The sequence below is a fragment of the Ranitomeya variabilis genome, chromosome 7 (genome assembly GCF_051348905.1).
Source record: "Ranitomeya variabilis isolate aRanVar5 chromosome 7, aRanVar5.hap1, whole genome shotgun sequence".
Taxonomy (NCBI): domain Eukaryota; kingdom Metazoa; phylum Chordata; class Amphibia; order Anura; family Dendrobatidae; genus Ranitomeya; species Ranitomeya variabilis.
In genome coordinates this window covers 167,557,758-167,572,998 of record NC_135238.1, presented here as the reverse complement: position 1 = coordinate 167,572,998, position 15,241 = coordinate 167,557,758, and the positions used below count along the sequence as shown (strand labels likewise).

Genomic DNA, 15,241 nt, shown 5'->3' with positions numbered 1-15,241 from the left:
AAATAATTTTTAAAAAATGGCGTGGGGTCTCCCCCATTTTTTACAACCAGCCAAGCTAAAGCAGACAGCTAGTGGCTGGTATTCTCAGGCTGGTAGGGGGCCAAGGATATTGCCTCCCAGCCTAAAAAGAGCAGCCCACAGCCACCCAGAAAAGGAGCAATTCTGGCGCTTTACCTGGTTCTTCTCACTTGCCCTGTAATGGTGGCAAGTGGGGTTCATATTTTGGGGGTTGATGTCACCTTTGTATTGTCAGTTGACATCAAGCCCACAGATTACTAATGGGATAGGTATCTAGAAGACACCTCTCCATTACTAATCCTATAGTTACATAGTAAATCAAGACACAGCAAGAATAAAGTCTTTTCTTTAACCCCTTCATGACCCAGCCTATTTTGGCCTTAATGACCTTGCCGTTTTTTGCAATTCTGACCAGTGTCCCTTTATGAGGTAATAACTCAGGAACGCTTCAACGGATCCTAGCGATTCTGAGATTTTTTTTTCGTGACATATTGGGCTTCATGTTAGTGGTAAATTTAGGTCGATATTTTCTGAGTTTATTTGTGAAAAAAACGAAAATTTGGCGAAAATTTTGAAAATTTCGCAATTTTTACATTTTGAATTTTTATTCTGTTAAACCAGAGAGTTATGTGACACAAGATAGTTAATAAATAACGTTTCCCACATGTCTAATTTACATCAGCACAATTTTGGAAACAATTTTTTTTTTTGCTAGGAAGTTATAAGGGTTAAAATTTGACCAGTGATTTCTCATTTTTACAACAAAATTTACAAAACCATTTTTTTTAGGGACCACCTCACATTTGAAGTCATTTTGAGGGTTCTATATGGCTGAAAATACCCAAAAGTGACACCATTCTAAAAACTGCACCCCTCAAGGTGCTCAAAACCACATTCAAGAAGTTTATTAACCCTTCAGGTGTTTCACAGCAGCAGAAGCAACATGGAAGTAAAAAATGAACATTTAACTTTTTAGTCACAAAAATGATCTTTTAGCAACAATTTTTTTATTTTCCCAAGGGTAACAGGAGAAACTGGACCACGGACATTGTTGTGCAATTTGTCCTGAGTACGCTGATACCTCATATGTGGGGGTAAACCACTGTTTGGGCTCACGGCAGGGCTCGGAAGGGAAGGAGCGCCATTTGACTTTTTCAATGAAAAATTGGCTCCAATCTTTAGCGGACACCATGTCGCGTTTGGAGAGCCCCCGTGTGCCTAAACATTGGAGCTCCCCCAAAAGTGACCCCATTTTGGAAACTAGACCCCCCAAGGAACTTATCTAGAAGCATAGTGAGCACTTTAAACCCCCAGGTGCTTCACAAATTGATCCATAAAATGAAAAAGTACTTTTTTTTCACAAAAAAATTATTTTAGCCTCAATTTTTTCATTTTCACATGGGCAACAGGATAAAATGGATCCTAAATTTTGTTGGGCAATTTCTCCTGAGTACACCGATACCTCACATGTGGGGGTAAACCACTGTTTGGGCACATGGTAAGGCTCGGAAGGGAAGGAGCGCCCTTTGACTTTTTGAATGAAAAATTATCTCCATCGTTAGCGGACACCATGTCGCGTTTGGAATGCCCCTGTGTGCCTAAACATTGGAGCTCCTCCACAAGTGACCCCATTTTGGAAACTAGACCCCCCAAGGAACTTATCTAGAGGCATAGTGAGCACTTTAAACCCCCAGGTGCTTCACAAATTGATCCGCAAAAATGAAAAAGTACTTTTTTTCACACAAAATTTCTTTTAGCCTCAATTCTTTCATTTTCACATGGGCAACAGGATAAAATGGATCCTAAAATTTGTTGGGCAATTTCTCCTGAGTACGCCGATACCTCATATGTGGGGGTAAACCACTGTTTGGGTGCACGGCAAGGCTCGGAAGGGGAGGCGTGCCATTTGACTTTTTGAATGGAAAATTAGCTCCAATCGTTAGCGGACACCATGTCGCGTTTGGAGAGCCCCTGTGTGCCTAAACATTGGAGATCCCCTACAAGTGACCCCATTTTGGAAACTAGACCCCCCAAGGAACTTATCTAGATGCATAGTGAGCACTTATAACCCCCAGGTGCTTCACAGAAGTTTATAACGCAGAGCCGTGAAAATAAAAAATAATTTTTCTTTTCTCAAAAATGATTTTTTAGCCCACAATTTTTTATTTTCCCAAGGGTAACAGGAGAAATTGGACCCCAAAAGTTGTTGTCCAGTTTCTCCTGAGTACGCTGATACCCCATATGTGGGGGTAAACCACTGTTTTGGCACACGTCGGGGTTCGGAAGGGAAGTAGTGACGTTTTGAAATGCAGACTTTGATGGAATGCTCTGCGGGCGTCAGGTTGCTTTTGCAGAGCCCCTGATGTGCCTAAACAGTAGGAACTCCCCACAAGTGACTCCATTTTGGAAACTAGACCCCCAAGGGAACTTATCTAGATGTGTGGTGAGCACTTTGAACCCCCAAGTGCTTCACAGAAGTTTATAACGCAGAGCCGTGAAAATAATAAATATGTTTCCTTTCCTCAAAAATATTTTTTTAGCCCAGAATTTTTTATTTTTGCAAGAGTAACGAGAGAAATTGGACCCAAAAGTTGTTGTCCAGTTTCTCCTGAGTATGCTGATACCCCATGTATGGGGGTAAACCACTGTTTGGGCACATGCCGGGGCTCGGAAGGGAAGTAGTGACGTTTTGGAATGCAGGCATCATGTTACGTTTGCAGAGCCCCTGATATGCCTAAACAGTAGAAACCCCCCACAAGTGACCCCATTTTGGAAACTAGACCCCCGAAGGAACTTATCTAGATGTGTGGTGAGCACGTTTAACCCCCAAGTGCTTCACAGAAGTTTACAACGCAGAGCCGTGAAAATAAAAAATCATTTTTCTTTCCTCAAAAAAGATGTTTTAGCAAGCAATTTTTTATTTTCACAAGGGTAACAGGAGAAATTGGACCCCAATATTTGTTGCTCAGTTTGTTGTGAGTACGCTGATACCCCATATGTGGGGTAAACCACTGTTTGGGCACACGTCAGGGCTCGGAAGGGAAGTAGTGACATTTGAAATGCAGACTTTGATAGAATGGTCTGCGGGCGTCACATTGCATTTGCAGAGCCCCTGATGTGCCTAAACAGTAGAAACACCCCACAATTGACCCCATTTTGGAAACTAGACCCCCCAAGGAACTTATCTAGATGTGTGATGAGCACGTTCAACCCCCAAGTGCTTCACAGAAGTTTACAACGCAGAGCCGTGAAAATAAAAAATCATTTTTCTTTCCTCAAAAAAGATGTTTTAGCAAGCAAATCTTTATTTTCACAAGGGTAACAGGAGAAATTGGGCCCCAATATTTGTTGCCCAGTTTGTTGTGAGTGTGCTGGTTCCCCATATGTGGGGGTAAACTACTGTTTGGGCGCACGTCGGGGCTTGGAAGGGAGGGAGCACCATTTGACTTTTTGAACGCAAGATTGGCTGGAATCAATGGTGGCGCCATGTTGCGTTTGGAGACCCCTGATGTGCCTAAACAGTGGAAACTCCTCAATTCTAACTTCAACACTAACCCCAACACACCCCTAATCCTAATCCCAACTGTAGCCATAACCCTAATCACAACCCTAACCCCAACACACCCCTAACCACAACCCTAACCGCAACACACCCGTAACCCTAATTCCAACCCTAATCCTAACCCTAATCCCAACCCTAACCCTAATCCCAACCCTAACCACAACTGTAACCCCAACGCACCCCTAACCCTATCCGTAACCCTAACCACAAGCCTAATCTTAACCCTATTTCCAATCCTAGCCCTAATTCCAACCCTAACTCTAATTCCAACCCTAACCCTAAGGCTATGTGCCCACGTTGCGGATTCGTGTGAGATTTTTCCGCACGATTTTTGAAAAATCTGCAGGTAAAAGGCACTGCGTTTTACCTGCGGATTTACAGCAGATTTCCAGGTTTTTTTGTGCGAATTTCACCTGCGGATTCCTATTGAGGAACAGGTGTAAAACGCTGCGGAATCCGCACAAAGAATTGACATGCTGCGGAAATACAACGCAACGTTTCTGCACGGAATTTTCCGCACCATGGGCACAGCGGATTTGGTTTTCCATAGGTGTACATGGTATTGTAAACCTGATGGAAAACTGCTACGAATTCGCAGCGGCCAATCCACTGCGGATCCGCGGCCAATCAGCTGCGGATCCGCAGCCAATCAGCTGCAGATCCGCGGCCAATGCACTGCGGATCCGCGGCCAATCCGCTGCGGATCCGCAGCCAAATCCGCACTGAGTGCACATGTCACTCATAACCCTAACCCTACCCCTAACTCTAACCCTACCCGTAACCCTAACCCTAACCCTAACCCTACCCCTAGTTCTAACCCTAGTTCTAACCCTAACCCTAGTGGAAAAAGAAAAAAAAAATATTTTCTTTATTTTATTATTGTCCCTACCTATGGGGGTGATAAAGTTGGGAGGGTTATTTATTTATTTTTTTTATTTTGATCGCTGTGATAGAACCTACCACAGCGATCAAAATGTACTTTGTAATGAATCTGCCGGCCGGCAGATTCGGCGGGCGCACTGAGCATGCGCCCGCCATTTTGGAAGATGGCGGCGCCCATGGAGGAGGCGGACGGGCAGCGGGAGCCTCGTTAAGTATAAGGGGGGGAGATCGGGGCATGGGGGGGCGTCGGAGCACGGGGGGAGCGGACAGGAGGACGGGGGAGCGGAGCACAGGACGGAGGGGACTACGGGACAGATCGGTGGCTTGGGGGGGCGATCGGTGGGGTGGGGGGGGGCAACTTCAGTATTTCCAGCCATGGCCGATGATATTGCAGCATCGGCCATGGCTGGATTGTAATATTTCACCAGTTTTTTAGGTGAAATATTACAAATCGCTCTGATTGGCAGTTTCACTTTCAACAGCCAATCAGAGAGATCGTAGCCACGGGGGGGTGAAGCCACCCCCCCTGGGCTGAAGTACCACTCCCCCTGTCCCTGCAGATCGGGTGAAATCGGAGTTAACCCTTTCACCCGCTCTGCAGCGACGCGATCATTCCATGACGCCACATAGGCGTCATGGGTCGGATTGGCACGGGTTTTCATGACGCCTACGTGGCGTCATGGGTCGGGAAGGGGTTAAAATAAAACACTTTTACTTTTTTATTTAACAATAACAAACACAATTAAACTCACCCAACATGTAATTCCACTGAATCCCTCATCTCCCATCATCTGACACCAGTGACTGTAAGTAAACTTTATACCTCCGATCACAGCTGCACGCTCAAGCTGTCTTTTGACGGCGGTGATGATTTTACCATTCAAGTGAACAATACATTGGCCCCCCATTCATGTGAACCAGAACAGTACCCGGACCCGAACTCGAACTCAGACTTTTTGTAACTGTTCGGCCGAACCTTGTGGACTAGAGCATCCAGTGTATACCCGGCGCCCATCTCTAATAACAACATGAGTGTAATTGGCTAATTCTGAAAAAAACCACATCCCCAATTATGAAAAAGAGTTCATACTTAGGCAACCATATTATTCTAATATTTTTATTCATCCTCTGAAAATTATTTAAGTATTTTTCTCAATGGATTTTAACATGGGTGTCTAGACTTTTTATATTCACTGTATTCCTTACTATTTAATTTTATTTAGCCACTTTAGCTCAATTTTCCCCTTGGTAAACCTCTTTACCACAGAACAACACCAACATTCCAATTAAGATTGATCGATAAATGGGTGTTTAGTATACCCAAACCAGATTTCCAGCTTTGCATAGAAGACTCCCAAGAAAGTAGATATTTTGGTATCTATGTCTATCATAAAGAAATGACTTCATGAGAGCAAATACAGAGGGTTCACCATAAGGTGCTAATCATTAATCAGCTTTAAAAATAGAAAGGCCATATTGCACTTAGTCAAAAAACATGGATAGATGAAACTAAGATCAACCTGTATCAGAATGATGGGAAGAAGAAAGTTTGGAGAAGGCTTGGAACGGATCATGATTAGTGTTGAGCATTCCGATGCTGCAAGTATCGGGTATCGGCCGATACTTGCTGTATCGGAATTCCGATACCGGGATTCCGATACTCTTGTGGTATCGGGTATCGGGTATCGCAACAACATTAATGTTAAAATGTGTAAAAGAGAGAATTAAAATAAAAAATATCGCTATACTCACCTGTCCGACGCAGCCGGGACTTCAGCGAGGGAACCGGCAGCGTTGTTTGTTTAAAATTCGCGCTATTACTTGGTTACGTGAATTCCCGGCTTGTGATTGGTCAGGTCGGCCACGTTGCCGGGACGCGGACCAATCACAGCAAGCCGTGACGAAATTACGTCACGGCTTGCTGTGATTGGTCCGCGTCCCGGCAATATGGCCGCCCTGACCAATCACAAGCCGTGACGTCACGGGAGGCTGGACACGCGCCCATTTTAAAATGAGCGCGTCCAGCCTCCCGGCTTGTGATTGGTTGACCGCGGCGCAACCAATCACAAGCCGTGACGTCACGGGAGGCTGGACACGCGCCCATTTTAAAATGAGCGCGTCCAGCCTCCCGGCTTGTGATTGGTTGACCGCGGCGCAACCAATCACAAGCCGTGACGTCACGGGAGGCTGGACACGCGCCCATTTTAAAATGAGCGCGTCCAGCCTCCCGGCTTGTGATTGGTTGACCGCGGCGCAACCAATCACAAGCCGTGACGTCACGGGAGGCTGGACACGCGCCCATTTTAAAATGAGCGCGTCCAGCCTCCCGGCTTGTGATTGGTTGACCGCGGCGCAACCAATCACAAGCCGTGACGTCACGGGAGGTGTTGTGAATTTGGATTCTGGGCTCCCCCGGTGGCTACTGGTGGAATTGAACTGGTGTCTTCATCTTCTCTGTTCACCTGTTCCCATCAAGATGTGGGAGTCGCTATATAACCTTGCTGCTCTGTTAGTTGCTTGCCGGTCAACAATGTTATCAGAAGCCTCTATGTGCTTGTTCCTGCTCCTAGACAACTACTAGATAAGTTGGACTCTTGTCCATGTTTGTTTTTGCATTTTGTTCCAGTTCACAGCTGTAGTTTCGTTACTGTGTCTGGAAAGCTCTTGTGAACGGGAATTGCCACTCTGGAGTTATGAGTTAATGCCAGAGTTTTAAAGTAATTTCTGGATGGTGTTTTTGATAGGGTTTTTAGCTGACCATGAAAGTGTCCTTTCTGTCTTCTGCTATGTAGTAAGTGGACCTCAAATTTGCTAAACCTATTTTCATACTACGTTTGTTATTTCGTCTCAACTCACCGCCAATACATGTGGGGGGCCTCTGTCTCCTTTCGGGGTATTTCTCTAGAGGTGAGCTAGGACTAATATTTTCCTCTGCTAGCTTTATTTAGTCCTCCGGCTGGGCTGGGCATCTAGAATCAACGTAGGCATGCTACCCGGCCACTGCTAGTTGTGCGTTAGGTTTAGTTCATGGTCAGCTCAGTTCCCATCTTCCAAGAGCTAGTTCCTATATATGCTTATGCTATGTTCTCTTGCCATTGAGATGACGACAGTTTGACCGGCCCGCAAAGTGTTAATTGTTTGGGCTGAAGCAGGAGAAAAAGAAGTGTTGAAGGGAAATTTTTTTTTTTTTTTCTTCCCCTCAGAGTTTTGCTGCCTAGCCCTTAATTGCTGTCTAGCTGCTTCTTACCTCCTCTTAACCCTTGAATGGCTCTGTGTCCACCTGTTTGTAATGGATCTTCAGAGTGTAACTGCAGGTTTGAATAATCTCGCCACGAAGGTACAAAAATTGCAAGATTTTGTTTGTCATGCACCTGTATCTGAGCCGAGAATTCCTTGGCCGGAATTTTTCTCGGGGAATAGATCCGGGTTTCAGAATTTTCGAAATAATTGCAAATTATTTTTGTCTCTGAAATCTCGCTCTGCCGGAGACCCTGCACAGCAGGTCAGGATTGTGATTTCCTTGCTCCGGGGCGACCCTCAAGACTGGGCTTTTTCATTGACACCAGGGGATCCTGCGTTGTTCAATGTGGATGCGTTTTTTCTGGCCTTGGGGTTGCTTTATGACGAACCTCATTTGGAGCTTCAGGCAGAAAAAACTTTGATGTCCCTATCTCAGGGGCAAGATGAAGCGGAAATTTACTGCCAAAGATTCCGTAAATGGTCTGTGCTTACTCAGTGGAATGAGTGCGCCCTGGCGGCGACTTTCAGAGAGGGTCTCTCTGATGCCATTAAGGATGTTATGGTGGGGTTCCCTGTGCCTGCGGGTCTGAATGAGTCCATGACAATGGCTATTCAGATCGATAGGCGTTTGCGGGAGCGCAAACCAGTGCACCATCTGGCGGTGTCCACTGAGAAGTCGCCAGAGAGTATGCAGTGTGATAGAATTCTGTCCCGAAGCGAGCGGCAGAATTTTAGACGGAAAAATGGGTTGTGTTTCTATTGTGGTGATTCTACTCATGTTATATCAGCATGCTCTAAGCGCACTAAAAAGCTTGGTAAATCTGTTTCCATTTGCACCTTACCGTCTAAATTTATTCTATCTGTGACCCTGATTTGCTCTTTGTCATCTATTACCACGGACGCCTATGTCGACTCTGGCGCCGCTTTGAGTCTTATGGATTGGTCCTTTGCCAAACGCTGTGGGTATGATTTAGAGCCTTTGGAGACTCCTATTCCTCTGAAGGGGATTGACTCCACCCCATTGGCTAATAATAAACCACAATACTGGACACAAGTAACTATGCGTATTAATCCGGATCACCAGGAGATTATTCGCTTTCTGGTGCTGTATAATCTACATGATGATTTGGTGCTAGGATTGCCTTGGCTGCAATCTCACAACCCAGTCCTCGACTGGAGAGCTATGTCTGTGTTGAGCTGGGGATGTAAGGGGGCTCATGGGGATGTACCTGTGGTTTCCATTTCATCATCCATTCCCTCTGAAATTCCTGAGTTCCTGTCTGACTATCGTGACGTCTTTGAAGAATCCAAGCTTGGTTCATTACCTCCGCACCGAGAGTGCGATTGTGCCATAGATTTAATCCCGGGTAGTAAATACCCAAAGGGTCGTTTATTTAATCTGTCTGTGCCTGAACATGCTGCTATGCGAGAATATATAAAGGAGTCCTTGGAAAAGGGACATATTCGTCCATCGTCATCTCCCTTAGGAGCCGGTTTTTTCTTTGTGTCAAAAAAAGACGGCTCTTTGAGACCATGTATTGATTATCGGCTTTTGAATAAAATCACTGTTAAATATCAATACCCATTGCCGTTGCTGACTGATTTGTTTGCTCGCATAAAGGGGGCCAAGTGGTTCTCTAAGATTGACCTTCGTGGGGCGTATAATTTGGTGCGAATCAGGCAGGGGGATGAGTGGAAAACCGCATTTAATACGCCCGAGGGCCACTTTGAGTATTTAGTGATGCCTTTTGGTCTTTCTAATGCTCCGTCAGTTTTCCAGTCCTTTATGCATGATATTTTTCGCGATTATTTGGATAAATTTATGATTGTGTATCTGGATGATATTCTGATTTTTTCGGATGACTGGGACTCTCATGTCCAGCAAGTCAGGAGGGTTTTTCAGGTTTTGCGGTCTAATTCTTTGTGTGTGAAGGGTTCGAAGTGTGTTTTTGGGGTACAGAGGATTTCCTTTTTGGGATATATTTTTTCCCCCTCTTCCATTGAAATGGATCCTGTCAAGGTTCAAGCTATTTGTGATTGGACGCAGCCCTCTTCTCTTAAGAGTCTTCAGAAATTTTTGGGCTTTGCTAACTTTTATCGTCGATTTATTGCTGGTTTTTCGGATATTGCTAAGCCATTGACCGATTTGACTAAGAAGGGTGCTGATGTTGCTGATTGGTCCCCTGATGCTGTGGAGGCCTTTCGGGAGCTTAAGCGCCGTTTTTCCTCTGCCCCTGTGTTGCGTCAGCCTGATGTTGCTCTACCTTTTCAGGTTGAGGTCGACGCTTCTGAGATCGGAGCTGGGGCAGTGTTGTCGCAGAAAAGTTCTGACTGCTCCGTGATGAGGCCTTGTGCCTTCTTTTCCCGTAAATTTTCGCCCGCTGAGCGGAATTATGATGTTGGGAATCGGGAGCTTTTGGCCATGAAGTGGGCTTTTGAGGAGTGGCGCCATTGGCTTGAGGGGGCCAGACATCAGGTGGTGGTATTGACTGACCACAAAAATTTGATTTATCTTGAGACCGCCAGGCGCCTGAATCCTAGACAGGCGCGCTGGTCATTATTTTTCTCTCGGTTTAATTTTGTGGTGTCATACCTACCGGGTTCTAAGAATGTTAAGGCGGATGCCCTTTCTAGGAGTTTTGAGCCTGACTCGCCTGGTAACTCTGAGCCCACAGGTATCCTTAAGGATGGAGTGGTATTGTCAGCCGTTTCTCCAGACCTGCGGCGGGCCTTGCAGGAGTTTCAGGCGGAGAGACCTGATCGTTGCCCACCTGATAAACTGTTTGTTCCTGATGATTGGACCAGTAGAGTCATCTCTGAGGTTCATTCTTCTGCGTTGGCAGGTCATCCTGGCATTTTTGGTACCAGGGATTTGGTGGCAAGGTCCTTCTGGTGGCCTTCCCTGTCACGAGATGTGCGAGGCTTTGTGCAGTCTTGTGACGTTTGTGCTCGGGCCAAGCCTTGTTGTTCTCGGGCTAGTGGATTATTGTTGCCCTTGCCTATTCCTAAGAGGCCTTGGACGCACATCTCGATGGATTTTATTTCAGATCTGCCTGTTTCTCAGAAGATGTCTGTCATCTGGGTGGTGTGTGACCGTTTTTCTAAGATGGTCCATTTGGTTCCTCTGCCCAAGTTACCTTCTTCTTCCGAGTTGGTTCCTCTGTTTTTTCAAAATGTTGTTCGTTTGCATGGTATTCCTGAGAATATCGTTTCTGACAGAGGGACCCAATTCGTGTCTAGATTTTGGCGGGCATTCTGTGCTAGGATGGGCATAGATTTATCTTTTTCGTCCGCTTTCCATCCTCAGACGAATGGTCAGACCGAGCGGATTAATCAGACCCTGGAGACATATCTGAGGTGTTTTGTGTCTGCTGACCAGGATGATTGGGTTGCTTTTTTGCCATTGGCGGAGTTCGCTCTCAATAATCGGGCCAGCTCTGCCACTTTGGTGTCCCCGTTTTTCTGTAATTCGGGGTTTCATCCTCGATTTTCCTCTGGTCAGGTGGAATCTTCGGATTGTCCTGGAGTGGATGCTGTGGTGGAGAGATTGCATCGGATCTGGGGGCAGGTGGTGGACAATTTGAGGTTGTCCCAGGAGAAGACTCAGCTTTTTGCCAACCGCCACCGTCGTGTTGGTCCTCGGCTTTCTGTTGGGGATTTGGTGTGGTTGTCTTCTCGTTTTGTCCCTATGAGGGTCTCTTCTCCTAAGTTTAAGCCTCGGTTTATCGGCCCGTATAAGATATTGGAGATTCTTAACCCTGTTTCCTTCCGTTTGGACCTCCCTGCATCCTTTTCTATTCATAACGTTTTTCATCGGTCATTATTGCGCAGGTATGAGGTACCGGTTGTGCCTTCCGTTGAGCCTCCTGCTCCGGTGTTGGTTGAGGGTGAGTTGGAGTACGTTGTGGAGAAAATCTTGGACTCTCGTGTTTCCAGACGGAGACTCCAGTATCTGGTCAAGTGGAAGGGATACGGCCAGGAGGATAATTCTTGGGTGAATGCATCTGATGTTCATGCCTCCGATCTGGTTCGTGCCTTTCATAGGGCCCATCCTGATCGCCCTGGTGGTTCTGGTGAGGGTTCGGTGCCCCCTCCTTGAGGGGGGGGTACTGTTGTGAATTTGGATTCTGGGCTCCCCCGGTGGCTACTGGTGGAATTGAACTGGTGTCTTCATCTTCTCTGTTCACCTGTTCCCATCAAGATGTGGGAGTCGCTATATAACCTTGCTGCTCTGTTAGTTGCTTGCCGGTCAACAATGTTATCAGAAGCCTCTATGTGCTTGTTCCTGCTCCTAGACAACTACTAGATAAGTTGGACTCTTGTCCATGTTTGTTTTTGCATTTTGTTCCAGTTCACAGCTGTAGTTTCGTTACTGTGTCTGGAAAGCTCTTGTGAACGGGAATTGCCACTCTGGAGTTATGAGTTAATGCCAGAGTTTTAAAGTAATTTCTGGATGGTGTTTTTGATAGGGTTTTTAGCTGACCATGAAAGTGTCCTTTCTGTCTTCTGCTATGTAGTAAGTGGACCTCAAATTTGCTAAACCTATTTTCATACTACGTTTGTTATTTCGTCTCAACTCACCGCCAATACATGTGGGGGGCCTCTGTCTCCTTTCGGGGTATTTCTCTAGAGGTGAGCTAGGACTAATATTTTCCTCTGCTAGCTTTATTTAGTCCTCCGGCTGGGCTGGGCATCTAGAATCAACGTAGGCATGCTACCCGGCCACTGCTAGTTGTGCGTTAGGTTTAGTTCATGGTCAGCTCAGTTCCCATCTTCCAAGAGCTAGTTCCTATATATGCTTATGCTATGTTCTCTTGCCATTGAGATCATGACAGGGAGGCTGGACACGCGCCAATTTTAAAGTGAGCGCGTGTCCAGCCTCCCGTGACGTCACGGCTTGTGATTGGTCAGGGCGGCCATATTGCCGGGACGCGGACCAATCACAGCAAGCCGTGACGTAATTTCGTCACGGCTTGCTGTGATTGGTCCGCGTCCCGGCAACATGGCCGACCTGACCAATCACAAGCCGGGAATTCACGTAACCAAGTAATAGCGCGAATTTTAAACAAACAACGCTGCCGGTTCCCTCGCTGAAGTCCCGGCTGCGTCGGAGAGGTGAGTATAGCGATATTTTTTATTTTAATTCTTTCTTTTACACATTTATATGGTTCCCAGGGCCTGAAGGAGAGTTTCCTCTCCTTCAGACCCTGGGAACCATCAGGAATACCGTCCGATACATGAGTCCCATTGACTTGTATTGGTATCGGGTATCGGTATCGGATTGGATCCGATATTTTGCCGGTATCGGCCGATACTTTCCGATACCGATACTTTCAAGTATCGGACGGTATCGCTCAACACTAATCATGATCCAAAGCACATCACAGCTTCTGTAAAACATGGTGGAGGCAGTGTGATGGTATGGGTATACATGGCTTCCAATGGTGCTTGGTCACTAGTGTTTATCAATGATGTGAGTGAAGTCAGTAGCAAAGGAATTAATTCAGAAGTGCACATGGCTATATTTTCTGCACTGATTCAACCCAATGAAGCAATGTTGATTGGACGGTGCTTCACAGTACAGATGGACAATGACCCAAAACATACTATGAAAGCAACCCAGGAGTTTTGTTAAGTCAAAGAATTGGAATGTTCTGCTATGGCCGAGTCAATCACCAAACCTCAACCTCATCAAGCAACATTTCACAAGCTTAAGTAAAACTTAAGGCAGAAAGAACCACAATCAACCAACAACTGAAGCCAGCAGCAGTAAAGGCCTGGCAAAGCATCACAAAGGAGGAAACCCAGCGTTTGGTGACGTCCATGGCATCCAGACTTCAGGTATTTATTGCTTGCCAAGGATTCTCTGCAGAGTATCAAAAATGAACATTTTACTAATGGTAAAGTTAATTTGTCAAATTGCTTTTGAACCCCTGAAAGGCTGAAGGAGGCATTGTAGAAAAATGGTTGTAATTCCGAAACGTTTCACAAGATATTTTTGTTAAATCCTTTTAATTAAACCTGAAAGTCTCCACTTCAATTGTGTCTCAGTTGTTTTATTTTAAATAAAAATTAGTGGCATGCAGAGCCCAAATCACGGAGATTGGGTCACTGTCAAAATATTTCTGAACCTAACTGTATATCTGAGTTAGCGATTTTTTTCATATCCTGTTCCCTGGGCAACATTTTATCTTGCCCGGACAACTACTAGATGGTACTTTTCCTATAAGAGGGTACACGGCCCGGGTAGACTTCATTATTGTTTGGAGGCACATAGTGGGTTGTTATTGGAGAAGAAAGGTGGTTTTATTAAGATTCATCACCTGTACTTCTTTAAAACAATATTAATAATCCCCTAATTTAAGTGCACAAAGGGTCGTTATTACACTATTTATGTGGCACTATGGTTTTCAGGGCCACTTTTTATTTTGCGCTTTATTTTGGAAGGGTAATGATAATATTTCTAAAGTACATGATTTGGGGGCATTGTGCAGCACAAAAAGTACTGTAATCATTGCCGATATGGCAACAACAAGCCCAGAACTTGCATGAGTATAACAAGGAGTCTGTATAGATTTTGCCAGGACAATTCCAAAAAAAGACATATCAGAAAATGGACAGGGTTTATGAACACTTGACACAAGAGTGGACACTTTGCCCGTTTTGGAGGTGGCCTTGGGCAGTCCCATAATTGTGTCTTAAATCACCACCTCACCACCACCAGAGCCGCCGCCTCACCACCGCCAGAGCCACCGCCTCACCCCTACCTTCTGTCTCTTCCCCACTATCCCATAGAATATATGTCCGCAAGGACAGGGTTCTCTCCCCTCTGTACCAGTCTGTCACTGTAAACCTGTTTACTGTAAACGATATCTATAACCCTGTATGTAACCCCTTTCTCATGTACAGCACCATGGAATTAATGGTGCTATATAAATAATAATAATAATAACAATAATAATAATAAAATGTCCCCATTTTGGTCACTGAAATGTTGGTAGTTACAATCTACATCACTTATAGTAAAGTCTCAGATTGACATAGACATAATTTTTAGACGTTTCGCCATCATTTGATAACAATATGTGGATTGCGAACTGTAATGGATGAAATTACAGGACACTCATTGCTTATATAATTACTGCACTCCCCATTATCCCAGCCCATCTTGGGACTGACATCACAGCTGTATCTAGAATGGACAGGAAGGGAACACTCGTTCTGTTTCTATTCCGCCATAGAAGGCCAAGACTATGAACGTTATTGAGAGCTCGTGTATTTCAGGAGCTCCCATGCTGGGAAAGTATTAGTGTTATCAGGACTGCGATTCTTCACTTTGTTGCATTGTATCTTGGCTGAATTAGCAAACCATTCTTGTTAAGTTAATGCTGCCTCCAGTAATGAGATAAGACCCCATCACTGAGATTCTTAAGGCTTGGTAATCCTACGAAACCCTGTACTGCTTGTACAGCACAACTAATGCGCAGGGGGAAGCAAACCGCAGCGTCTTTGTAATCAGAGCATCGCTTCATTAAAGAG

The 15,241-nt window shown here is 45.3% G+C and overlaps 1 protein-coding gene across 2 annotated transcripts in view; it reads left to right on the top strand.

Annotated features, from left to right (window-relative positions):
- The window catches only part of ERBB4 (erb-b2 receptor tyrosine kinase 4), a 1,241,858-nt gene that overhangs the window by 916,506 nt on the left and 310,111 nt on the right, over positions 1–15,241 (top strand). The window lies entirely within an intron of this gene.